This window comes from Myxocyprinus asiaticus, chromosome 36, assembly GCF_019703515.2.
Source record: "Myxocyprinus asiaticus isolate MX2 ecotype Aquarium Trade chromosome 36, UBuf_Myxa_2, whole genome shotgun sequence".
NCBI lineage: Eukaryota > Metazoa > Chordata > Actinopteri > Cypriniformes > Catostomidae > Myxocyprinus > Myxocyprinus asiaticus.
The window spans coordinates 37,303,084-37,317,002 of NC_059379.1; positions in this window are offsets into that span (position 1 = coordinate 37,303,084).

Sequence of the window (13,919 nt, forward strand, 5' to 3'; positions counted from 1 at the left end):
TGACATCCATGGCTGAACCTAAATGGGCTTTTTTGCTTCAAAGAAGGCCAATTGCTTGACCGTGTCATGTGAGTTTAGCTTGCACAAACCAGTCGATATATCAGCATTAATTCTTTCTAATTTGAAGGGGGAAAAAACATATTGAGGTAAATTTCATATTTCTGCTTACTAGATTTCCTGTAGGTCCTATCTATAATGCTTGTAAATTAGCTATCTATCACTGAGATTATTGGGCAGCTGTAAAAGATTTATACAATGTTAACTAGGTTATAGGGCCGGGGGATAAAACAGTCTCGATATTTAAATCTTTAGATAAATCCTTGATATCGATGATAAACTTTTAAGTAATTTTCTATATTTAGCCTATGTTCTACATCTAGACCAGGGGTGCTCATTACATTGATCGTGATAGCAAGACAACCACTGGTTGATCTTGATAAAATCTACTTCCTTGCTTCTGTTGCCGCATGCTGTTTGACTTTACATGCGTGTGTGTTTTCCGACAGCACTAATGTGGTACGTGCCTAACCGATCAAGTACACTTTATAATTCCTCCAAAAAGCCCGTCTTGGCACAGTATTAATGTAAACACAGTTAAACTCAGTTATGTCTAAAGTGAAGGAAAAAAAAAACAAGAAAAAAATCTGCCAATGGGGTAAGCAAAATAAACTTAATTCAAAGGAAAAACATGTTTAATTTGCTTACCCCATTGGCAGATTTTTTTTCTTATTTTAAGTCTAAAGTTCACAAATTTTGTCAGATTTATCTTAAAACAAGACTTAATATCTTATACCATTTTGCTTGACAAGTAAATAAATCATGTTTTAAGAATGTTTAGATAATTGTACAGGAAAACAAGACAAAAATACTTGTCTTGAAAATAATTTTTTGCAGTGTGGGCTATAAAGCAGATTTGTATCCGACTTGAAGTGTGCATGTATCCGAACAGACCACGGTCTAGTGCAGGGGTCCCCAAACTACAGCCCGTGGGCTGAATACGGCCCTCAGAAATGTTTTGACTGGCCCACACTGGAAGATGAGACTGCTTTGGAGGCTTTACATGCCTGTAAGCCTGACTATAGCATGAGCCAATAGCATTCGAGTGCAGGCTGTTAAAGAGCATATCATTGGTTTCACCAAATGAGTTGGTCATTTGAGTCTGAAAGAGATGAGACATCTCATTCATGTAGGAACAGAACATAATGGTATGCATATTTGCGAATGAAATTAATGAATCATTTATCATCTTTAACGAGGATCTGCTAAACAACTAACAGGAGGAGGAGGCAAGTAGTTTGATAAATTTGGCAATCTCGTTCAACAAGAAAATGGACGGGATGAATTATGATTACAATGGAGTAATAAACAAATTATTACAATTACATCCGGACTTTATTAAGACTAATAATTATTTTTCAGGCTAGTGTTGTCTTTTGTTGTATAGCTTGATAAAAAGTCATGCTCAGTGGTTCTCAATATGATAGAAATGCTTTGTTGTCATTTGTGGGGTGCTTAAATGATGGTTAAACACTCTGCAGTGCTGAAGTATCTTAGTAGAATTGTTGAGTAGCAAATTGTAATAAATGATAGCCTAATTAGACATGTTCCTATCGTAAAGAACTCTGCTTTTTCCTAGTTCAAAGCTTAAATGACGGTCACTTGGCGCCATCTACTTGCGCAAAAGCATAATATACAGAAATGTTTAATGAACTAATCAATAAAATAATCTGAACTAATCTCTTTGTTGAACAGATTAAAAAGACTCGTCACTGAGATTAATCAAAATACCCACTACTACAGGATAGAGTACTTATTACAAGTTCTTTGAGCCAGTGGATGGATCCACTGATGTAAGATGAAGTTGGCTAAAATATAAAATTTCACATAGATTTCATTTTTTTCTTGTTAGCCTACAATACAAAAACATATAATGAAATCATTTTTAATGCCATGCCTTTGCTTTTCAAGCTAACAGCATTTTGTTGTCCCTCATTTGGTACTCACCTCCATATTCACGCAGCTGTTCTCAATCTGCAACATATGCAAGTTTAATTTATTTTCTTTTAAGGGAATAATTGTCTTATCCCTAGTTGGAATTAGGGTTTCAGGCTTTTCTGTTATTATTGTTTCACTATTCACCACCCAATACATTAGTCGTACTGCATCCAGTGTAGAGAGTCACATTACTATGGGTCAATGAAACTATAAATTATTTTATTAGTGATAGGACCATGAAGCTTTCTAAATTATGGGACCTTTCTACACAATGGGGCCTTATCACAAACATTTCATTTTCTGCATCTGCTGTTCAAAGCATAGCTCTTATGCCCCATTTATGCTCTCTTTGTTAGTTCATCAACATATGTGCTCACTATATGTGCTCGTGGTCAGGGCAATAACATTTAGTATCAGGTAAGTAAGGTGTTGGTATGACTCTATGGGGATAAAACTAGAAAATGTTCTGACAGCGCAAATGTGATGTCCAGGTGCTGCAACTGCGGCTTGTCTGTCTTGCCGTACAACTAGCTAAGTGTCCCATGACACTGCAGCTGTGGTGTGTTTTCTATTATCGGCTCAGTACGTCTCCTAAGTAGTGCAAATGTGCTGAGAAAAAAACCTCTTCGGGCAGTGTGTTTAAGATTCACGGCACTGCAACCGCATTGCTCTGCTAGTGGCTCAATCCATCTCCCATGCAGCGCAAATATGCTATCTAGGCGCTGCAACTGTGGCTTGTCTTTCTTATGTGTGACTAAGAATCTCACAACACCACAACATGGTGTTTTGTGCTATCTGCATAGTATATCTACTAGGCAGCACAAATGTGTTGTCTAGGTGCTGCAACTGAGGTACATTAATTCAGTTGCACAATATGGTCCGCTCTCCCTCCTCCTCACAAGCCTTGTTTATCCTTTTCAAGGGTATTGCACAAATGATGCTTTCTCCTCCCTCATACTCCTGTTAAGCATTGGTTATACTTTTCAAGGGTATTGCACAATCAGTGCTCCCATCCCTCATATCCGTTAAAAGCTTTGGTTATCCTTTTCAAGGGTATTGCACAACCAAAGGCTCGCCCAATTCAGGGCTCATTTCTATAAAAAGTTTGGTTACTCTTTCAAGGGTATTGCACAACCAAATGCTAGCCCAATTCGGGGCTCAAATACATCAAGCACTTTTATCATTTTCAATGGTATTGCACAAACAATGCCCCCCCCCCCCCATATTCCCCATTAGCATTGTTTATCCTTTTCAAGGGTATTGCACAAAGGATGCTTCCCCTCCCTCATATTCCTCATTAGCAATGTTTACCCTTACACATAGATATTGCACAATCAATGCTCATCCATTCGAAAAGATCAACTCTTAAAAGTCTTTCTCTTACAGGACATGGCTCTTTTACATGCTCTTATAAGGATAACAGGTTGGTTTACTCCTATACATTCTCATGTATATTTAATTTATCCTCTTAGTACTTCAGTTATCCAATGCGTTTTTCATTAATAAGGGAACATTTCAACATAAGAGCAAAAGTATTTACATTGTAGGTTAAACTCTCCTAATAATGTTTTTAATTATATGATTGAATTTATCAGTCTACATTTATATTTGGCATATAATGTTCATGTGTCTTGCTTTCATTGGGTTATTGTCTTGTTATCTTGTTTTCAGTTCTGTCTGTTCATTGTCTGTCTCTTCCTGGGTCCCTCGAGCCAGCGTTCCACGTCATGGCCGCCGAGCCAGAGTTCCACGTCATGGCCACCAAGCCAGAGTTCCACGACATGGCCACCAAGCCAGAGTTCCACGTCATGGCCGCCAAGCCAGAATTCCACGTCATTGCCGCCAAGCCAGAGTTCCACATCATGGCCACCAAGCCAGAGTTCCTGGTCATGGTCGCTGAGCTAGCACCATCTTTTGCCACAGCAACACCTCAGCCTGCTCCATGCCACGTCACAGCAACGCCTCAGCCTGCTTCATGCCATGTCACAGCAACGCCTCAGCCTGCTCCATGCCATGTCACAGCAACACCTCAGCCTGCTCCATGCCATGTCACAGCCATGCCTGAACCTGCTCCATGCCACGTCACAGCCACGCCTGAGTCTGCTCCATGCCATGTCACAGCCACATCTGAGCAGTTGGAGATGGTTCCTGCCCTTGTACCCACCCTATGGATGCTTCCTCATGATCAGGCAAGGGGAACTTTCGACCCTCCGACCCCGCCTTGACCCTCCGAGCCCTGGACTCTGCCTTGGCCTGTTGATCCCTCGACATCACCTCGGCTCTGCATTCCCTCAGCTCCAGGGGTCCCTCGTCCCTCCAGTTCCTCCTTGGTCTGTCGGTCATCTGGCTCTGCCTTGGCTCTCCGATCCTCTGGCTGCACCTCGTCCCTCCGATCCGTCAGCTCCACCGGGGACCTCCATCCCTACGGCTCCGCCTTGGTCCTCAGCCCCATTGGCTCCGCTTCAGTCTTCCGATCCCCCAGCTCTGCCTTGCTCTTCCGAGCCTCCAGTGCTGCCTTGGTCTTCCCTGCCTCCGGCTCCACCCTGGCCCTTCGAGTCTTCGGCTACTCATTGGGTACCAAGTCCCCTGGTGTCGCCCTTCAAGTCTCTCACGGCTCCGCCTTCCATGGCTCCACCCCTCAAGTCTCTCACAGCCCCACCTTCCAAGGCTCTGCCCCTTGAGCCTCTCAGGGCCCCACCTTCCATTGACTCTGCCCTAGTCCGATGCCCCACGCCCTGTCTCGCCAGGCCACGCCCCAAGCCATGCCATTCCAAGCCACGCCTCAAGATCCCCCCCAGCTCCCTACAGAACTTTGTAAATTATGTCATGTTTAATGTATTTGTCCATGTTTTGGGGCATCAGGACCTGCCCCTAATGGGGGGATATGTAATGTTTGATGTATTTGTTCATGTTTTTCATGTCTTTTATTTTGAAAATCTAGTTCCTGTTTCATGTCATGTGTTCCCTAGTCATGTGATTCCTGTTTCCCTCCTTGTTCATGTGTCTTGTTATCTTGTTATCAGTTCTGTCTGTTCATTGGTTCCCTCGTCATTGTTTTACCCCTTATCCATGTATTTAAGCCCTCATGTTTTCCATTGTCCTTTGTCAGGTATTGTGTTTGGTAACGTTGTTATGTCAAGTCAAGTTTATGTCAAGTCAGGTTTATGTTAAGTCAAGTTTAAGTCAAGTCTAGTCAAGTTCATGTTTATGTTTATGCTTCACGTTTGTAGTTAGGGTTTTTGGATTACACTTTTGTTAATAAAATTGCACTTGGGTTCTTCACTTCATCATAGTCTCCTTCGTCTACCTGTCATTACAAATATAGCCTAATCCTTTTTATTTCACTTTGAAGTACTTTGAAGATTATTATTCTTGTTCATGGTAACCAAATAATATCCCTATTTAAAAAAAAAAATAATAATTTTAGAATCTATATTTTTATGTGAGGATCGATATTTTTACACAACATCAGTATCGGAAGTACTGATACTTTAGGATCAATCCGCCCATCCCTAATTCAGTCCCACCAGGATTTCGCAGCACATTTTCCTTAGTTTTGTGGCCTAAAATGACTGAATTTGCTGCGACTTTTCTCAAATTTTTGGGGGTTGTTTTGTAGTGAAAACTCACAAAACATCATCATTTTAGTGCACAATAACTTAATATGCTGTTAGCATGCCAAAAAAAAAAAAAAAAGAGAATCACACACACACACACACACACATGCACAAACAAAACATACATTTAGGTGAATCCTGTGGATATTGGAAGACCCTTAATTATTTTTTATTACAATTTTCTGCCTCAGACAATGCAAGAAAACTGTTAAAATAGATCTGCAATATATCTGCTGACTAAAAACACAAATGAAGATTCAATAATTAGGCCTGTTGCAATTATTACATTGTCTGATTTATGGCCATACAAACAAATACAATTAAAGTTCATATATTTGAGAATTTACGTACAAATGTAAATTCCACAAGTGTTTCAAACATTTTTACATATATAAAAATGAAATTTGTGTCATATTTTAAATATATGTTGCATACATGTATGTTTGTGATCAGTAAAAAACATTTATGAACATTTATTTTCAGCAAAGTGTTCAGCATAAATTGCCATTTTTAGATTCGTAGCCTACTGTAGCCGCAGCCCGTGCATTTTAAGTCTAGGCCTTCAGTGCGATTCATGCCATTAAGAAAACACAGTTTCACAATGAATAAGACACCATATGCCTATCATACATTACGTGGTAGTCAACTAATAATACCAATTGACATTTTATAAACATCCACGCATGAAAGCCAGAACCAAGGAGGTCTAATACCAAGAAAAATCTCTCTAATAATATTTGCGATTTAAATTTTGCTTGCAATAAATTTTGTTTCCAGTTCACGACGGGAGTTGGGCGGTAGAGCGAGAAGAGGTGCATAATTAATAAGCCTCGTTCTGACTCCCCGAGAAGAGGTGCTCTCTGTGTTTTTAAGACAGCGGTGATGAAGCATTATTCACATCAGGTTTGCTTCATCCACCGCTGTCTTAAAAACACAGAGAGCACCTCTTCTCGGGGAGCCAGCTTCAAATCTCCATGTGTGCTGGGAAGGTTCGGATGAGTGGATGCGCCGCCAGACCCACTCCTCGGACCCCCGGACGGATTAAATGAGTCGCCGGGGGAGAACAGCTCACATCGCGGCCAACAGACTAGAGGCCAGGCCGCCTTACCCTCTCATCTGCTGCGGGTCGGGTAAGTCATGCCACCAAGGACGCCGCCGCCCCTCGTGCCGTGGACCCTGGAGGGGAGCATGAGTGGCTGATGGACCCAACTCATGCCTGGGCCATTCCAAAGACACTACCCCGCCCTTCACGGAGCCCCGTTTCACCGCGAGGATGCCAGATTCCCCCTTTGTTATGAACACTATTTCCCCCTGGACACTTTATTTTCCCCTTTTATGGACATTTTACATTTATTATTATTTCCAATAAATGCCTCTCTGAGGCTTGATGCCACACCCACTGTGTCTGTCTCTTGCTCACCCTGCCACAATACATATATACACATACATACATATATATATATATATATATATATATATATATATATATATATATATACATATGCACACATACACATACATACATACACACATACACAGTGCAAATTTAAATACAAATCTGTAATATACAGTGCAAGGGAATGTAATGGCAGAAGAGGTAGGATGTGTTGGATAAATATAGAAAGACTAAACTGTGAATTGCACATAATTATTGCTCAATGGGTCAGTTTTAACTGTTCATGAGATGGATAGCCTGAGGGGAAAAAACTGTTCCTGTACCTGATGGTTCTGGTGCTCAGAGCTCTGAAGTGTCGGCCAGAAGGCAACAGCTCAAAAAGGTAGTGGGCAGGGTGAGTGGGGTCCAGAGTGATTTTTCCAGCCTTTTTCCTCACTCTGGAAGTGTACAGTTCTTGAAGGGAGGGCAGAAAATGGTAATGGTAGAATGGTAGAAAATGGTAGAAAAAAACTCTCTCTGCTTTGTATATCTGGCCAGAGCTTCCCTACTTTGTCCCCCGACTCAAAGTATGACTGTTTTGCCCTGAAAGTAACTTAATCCATCCAATAAAAGTATTCCCGAACCCGTATATTTCCAAAATCTTAAAAAGATAATCATTTTCAGCGGCAAGTGAGATGGCAGCGACCAGAGTCTGATCATTCGCCACTGACCACATGTTCTTTTTAAGTATCAGACTGATCCGGGCTTGTGTCATGGTTGCGGCAGCATTCATTCTTTAATGATTCCATATAAAATTCTAGCAAAAGTGGAGCCAATTCTGGGACTTACATATAAAAAAAAAATCTATTCTAGAATAGATCTTATGGACTGATAAAAAAAAATTCATAGTCCCTACCAGATGGGTTCAAAAGTCTCCAAATATCTGTAAGACCAAGATTTTTACACATACTGTGAAGCATCAATGATGCTCTAGGGGGCTTACACACTTTTGCTTCACTATGATCAAGGACTGAGTCCATCAATAGATTAAAGTCTCCTCCCAATATTATATCACGAGGGGTGCCGACAGTTTGCAACATCCCTTCAAGATCTATGAAAAAGCCCTGATCATCAGCGTTAGGTGCGTAAATATTAGCCAAAATCAACATTTGCCTCTGAATTTCTGCTAAAACAATAATGACTCTTCCTAATTTATCTTTAATCTGTTTGAAACATTTGAATTGTAGATGTTTATTTATCAATATAATGACTCCCCTGCTCTTACTTGAGCCAGCACTAAAGAAAACATGTCCACCCCATATCTTCTCAAATTTTTCAGCTTCCTGTGAGGAAATATGAGTTTCTTGGAGAAACACAATTTCATATTTCTTATGCTTAAGAAAATAAATAACCTTCCTTCTTTTTATGGGGTGCCCCAACCCATTCACATTCCATGTGGAGAAAGATAACCCACTCATATTAACATTTGACATTTTGATATAATAGAAAAAATAAATTGTGCATCAAAGACAAGATTACAAAGACCACATTTCAACATCCCCCCCACCCGAAAAAAAAGAAAGAAAAAAATGCGCATTAACCCCGCACATGACAGCGCCAACCAGCGCCAACTCAAAAGGTCCATGTACACCTATGAGAGCCTCCACGACAACTTTGCCATCAGATTGCTCAATTTTGTCTCACAAATTTGTAAGGCAAAATTACATAACAGAAAATACTTTATAAAACAGACCCCAGCCAATAGGCAGAATAAACATAGAATGTGTAGATTCATTCACAGAACTGTCTCGAAGGTGTGTTCCTCCACAAAACAAATTCCAGCCATTAAAATAAAGCCATTCAGTTTCCTCGGACAGACAAACAAGTGTTCAGTGAGCTGGCTGTTTATGAATGCAGCAAATTAAGTAATCATTCCAATGTCCTGCAAAAATACTCCACAAAACAAACTCCAGCCAACAGGAGGCATAAGCACAAAGAACGAACGGATTCATCCACAACTGTCCTGAAGAATTGTCACCCCACAAGACAAGCTCCAGCTGCCAGGCGGAACCAGCACAAAAAGAAACAAAACAGGAGTCCCGGTTCCTCAGATGGTCAAGAGTCAAATTCACTTGGAGGCCGTGTAAAAAAAAAATACACCATGACTTACTCAGTCCATCTACTTTATAAAAGACATCCTTTGTGTGGGCATGTAGATATTTTGTGGTCATCCATAGTGTCCATTCTCAATCTAACCAGAAACTTCAGTGTAAAAGCGATCTTCCGTCAATGCAAAAGCCCCTTGGAATGTCATTTCACAAAACAAACTTAAGCCGCTAGGCGGAGCCAACACAAAAAGAAACAAAAATGACGCCCAGCTTCCTTAGACAGTCAAGACAATGTACAGTGAGTCAATCCACTCACATGAGAAACACCCAGTGGTTTACTCACTCATTGTTGCTATGAAGGACAGTGCTTGCTCGGAGCATAAAAAATACTTTGCGGCTGTCCTTGGTGTCTATTCTCAGTTTGGCTGGAAACAACAGTGCAAAAGCAAACTTCCGTTGATTTAAGAGTTTCTTACATTCCTTGAACCGATCGCGTTTCACTCTTGTAGAATTCGCAAAGTCCGGGAACAAGAAAATATTGTGATTGGTCCAAGAAATCTTTCCTTTGCTCCTCGCCTGGCACAACACGAGATCTTTATTGGATGATCTCAGAAATTTGGCCAGAATTGATCGGGGCCTATCTCCCTCAGCAGATCTGCGAGCCAGGACTCTGTGAGCTCGCTCGATTTCCAGCTTATGGCCTGTTATGTCGAGCAGACTCGGGAAGAGCTTGTCTAGGAATTTCACCATATCTCTGCCTTCTTCATGCTCTGGAATTCCAACAATCCGTACATTATTCCTTTTGCTCCTATTTTCGAAATCTTCCGGTTTTTCCAAAATGCTTTCCAGGTCTGTTTTGGTCACGGGCGGATTAGCGGATAATTCCCTTTCCGATGACTCCAGATAATCGATCCGTTTCTCAACATCTGCCACTCTTGTAACCAACTCAGAGAATTTTGTTACCATTGCCATAATCGATCGACGTATTACAGTGAGATCCTCCAAGTCAGCAACAACCTTTGTCAGCATCACAAACATGTTGGACAGTTGACGCTGAATTTCCCCGGCCGCACCATCCAAATCGAGTCCCCAGTCTTTTAATGTCTCCAGAGCCCGAGGATTTTGACTTCTTTGCCATGTTTACCTCAATGAGCAAATATGTAACTGGGTGTATCGAATATCACCAGATTATTACATGAAAATTATTAAAAAACTAGCAAAGTTCGCAGAGCTCGCCGTTTACACGTCTGCTCCTCGCATGATGTCACGTGACCTCTCCAGGATCTCTTTCTCAACGGCAATAACAGCAGTGATGACAGCCGACTCATCAGCAAGATCTTGCGCTCTTCGCTTTCAAATTACGCACATCACTTAAAACGTGATTGCATCACTCAAGGCCAGCTAGAAGGCCTGGACTGGGACATATCCTAAAGACCACACCCACCATGAACAAATAAATCAATCTGATTGGCTGATGAATCTGACAGTCTGACTTTAGATACTTATTCACTTGCACTGTTGAGGGATTCTGCAGAAATTCTGAGGGCTTAATGGGGTGGAGCTCAGACTCACGCACTGCTTCGGCTAATGAGCTTGGCTTCGGGCATGCGATTTGTGAAACAGTTGTCACACTTTGCTTGTAAGCATCGAGGAATAAATTCTGATTGGATAAACTTTTTGTTTTTTGTTATTCGTTTGTAGATGAATTAGGAGTGGAAAGCTATTGAAAATATGTAGGCATAAAGGTCAATGAGAATGAAAGGATGAAAAAATATTTATTTATATTATGGCATGTTACGCCAGCAGAGAAGGCTTTGCTGGCCCTGAGAAATCGCAACTGGTATTAAGCAATTCAAATTCTAATCAAATTTTTCTATACACCTAATGGGGATTTTAAGTGAATGCTAGGGTTTCTTTGTATAAATGTTTTTTTGTGTCTCATTCGCAGCACACAGGGTGAAGATTAAACACTAGATGTGTGCTGTGTGCAAAGTTTAGACAAGGATTTTGATAGTGAAAACAAAACGTGAAGGAGACAAGGGAGACGCTTACACTGTTACTTTGGAGATGATACAACTGCAGCTGTGCATTTGGATATGTTGCAACTGCTTCAGGCTTTTCAAGCATTTGTTTTGCTGCTGTCAAATATGAAGGAAAGCAATGGAATCCCTTTTTTTTTTTTTTTTTTGCAGAAAATTTGTGGAAATTATAAAAAAATGGCAAGCTACCGCAAATAATGCAGAGATTGGTTGAATATTCTGGAGGGACTGTATATTTAACAGACGACCACAGATTTCAAGATTATATGAGACATGCATCATATCGTATGCAGTAAATGTAAACATATATAAACAAAGTGACGGAGCACCCCCCCATCAGTACAGTGAGTCTCAACAATTTAATAAGATTTCATGTTTATCATGAATTTGAGTTCATTTGAACTTTTCATATGTTTACATTTTATACCTTTGATTTGCTTATGTTTGGTTCTTTGTGACTTTGTTGCATCTCAAACCATTATGTCATTGTTATTATGCACAAGTATGCTGAGTCTAAATAACTGTGCAAATATTCAGCTGTTTTGTTTTGCTTTAAGTGTATTGTTTGCCAAACTTAAATTCAAATGTCTTGCTTTGGTCTACACTCTGGAAGTGTTCTGTTAACTCTCAAAACTATAATTAATAAAACTGAAACTAAAATATATAAAAATGAAATAGAAATGTGTTTAAAAATTAAAAACTAAACTAAAACTAACAAAATCATTAATGAAACTAAAACTAAACTGAAATTTATAGCAAATCTGAAAACTATTTAAAATAAAAACTATAATAACCTTGCTTTGTACTGAATGTGGAGTGATGATATGAGAGTTCAGGAAAGGACAAGAATCAACAAAGACAAAGGAAACACAGAGAACAGAGACAAGACAAGACCAGACCACAAAGCTAAACTTCAAAATAAAAGTAAATGCAAAACTAAAGAGTTCTAAACCTCTTAGTGAACTCAGGTGGCCACTAGGGGAAAGCCCCATAAGTGTTACAGGAGCTCCCCACTTTAATGGGGACAACAATAACAAAAAAATAAACAAACTAGGGTAGAGCAAGCAGGCGACAAGAAGACCAGGGAGGAACTGGCAGGAGACCAGCGTGGAGCCGTTAGATCAGCTGGAGGCAACAGAGAATCCAGTAGGTGAGCAGGAGGCCAGGCCAGATCAGGCGGGTGAGCAGGAGACCAGGGCGAATCAGGTGGGTGACCAGGAGACCAGGGCAGAGCCAAAGTGCGATCAGGGGACCAGAGCGGACCAGTCAGATGGTCAGGGCGGACCAGGCAGATGACCAGGGTGGAGCCACTGGGGACTCAGAGGGTGGAGCCACGGATGACTCGGAGGGCAGAGCCACTGGGGACTCAGAGGTCAAGGCAGCTGGGGATGCAGAAGTTTCAGTGGTCAAGGCAGCTGGAGATGCAGTGGTCAAGGCACCTGGGGACACAGAGGGCTCAGTGGTCAAGGCAGCTGGAGATGCAGTGGTCAAGGCAGCTGGGGATGCTGAGGGCTCAGTGGTCAAGGCAGCTGTGGATGCAGAGGTCAAGGCAGCTGTAGACACAGAGGTCACAGAGGCCAGGGCAGTTAGAGACACATCGTTTGGTCATCAAGCCGGTCTGTCACCGTCTTTTCAGCCCTTGGACCGACCTCTCGTTTCTACGGGCAGGTGTTCCCCTAGAACTGGTCTCCAGGCACGTTATGGTCACAACGGACGTCTCCAAAATGTGCTGGGGTGCTGTTTGCAACGGGTCCACGGCTTGTGGATGGGCCCGCGACTGCATTGGCACATCAACTGAGTTGTTGGCAATTCTGCTTGCCCTGCGGAGGTTTCGGCCGTTGATCCAGGGCAAGCACGTGTTAGTGCAGACAGACAACACGGCACGGTAGCATATGTCAACCGCCAAAGTGGTCTGCGCTCTCGTTGTATGACACAACTCGCCCGCTGTCTCCTCCTCTGGAGTCAGCAGCACTTCAAGTCGCTGCAAGCCACTCACATCCCGGGCAAACTCAACACTACAGCATACGTGCTGTCACGACAGGTTACCCTCAGGGGAGAGTGGAGACTCCACCCTCAGGTGGTCCAGCTGATTTGGAGTCAATTCGGACAGGCACAGGTGCACCTGTTCACCTCCCAAGAATCCTCCCCACTGCCCGCTCTGGTATTCCCTGACCGAGGCCCCCCTCGGCATAAACACGCTGGCACACAGCTGGCCCCCTGGCATGTGCAAATATGCGTTTCCCCCAGTGAGCCTACTTGCACAGACCCTGTGCAAGGTCAGGGAGGATGAGGAGCAGGTCGTCCTGGTAGTACCCTACCTGCGGTGGTAGACACGATCACTCAGGCTAGGGCCCCCTCTACAAGGCACCTGTATGCCTTTAAGTGGGGTCTGTTTGCTAAGTGCTGTTCTTCCCAACGGGAAGACCCCCAGAGATGCGCAATCGGATCAGTGCTTTCCTTCCTGCAGGAGAGGTTGGAAGGGAGACTGTCCCCTTCCACCTTGAAGGTGTACGTTGCCTCCATAGCAGCACACCACGACGCAATCGACGGTAAGTCTTTAGGGAAGCACGACCTGATCATCAGGTTCCTAAGAGGCGCCAGGAGGCTGAATCCCCCCAGACTGCGCCTCGTTCCCCCATCAGACCTCTCTGTAGTTCTTCAGGGTCTACAGAGAGCCCCCTTTGAGCCTTTGCAGTCAGCCAAGCTTAAGGCACTCTCCTTGAAGACTGCCCTCTTGACTGCGCTCACTTCCATCAAGAGGGTAGGAGAACTGCAAGTGTTCTCT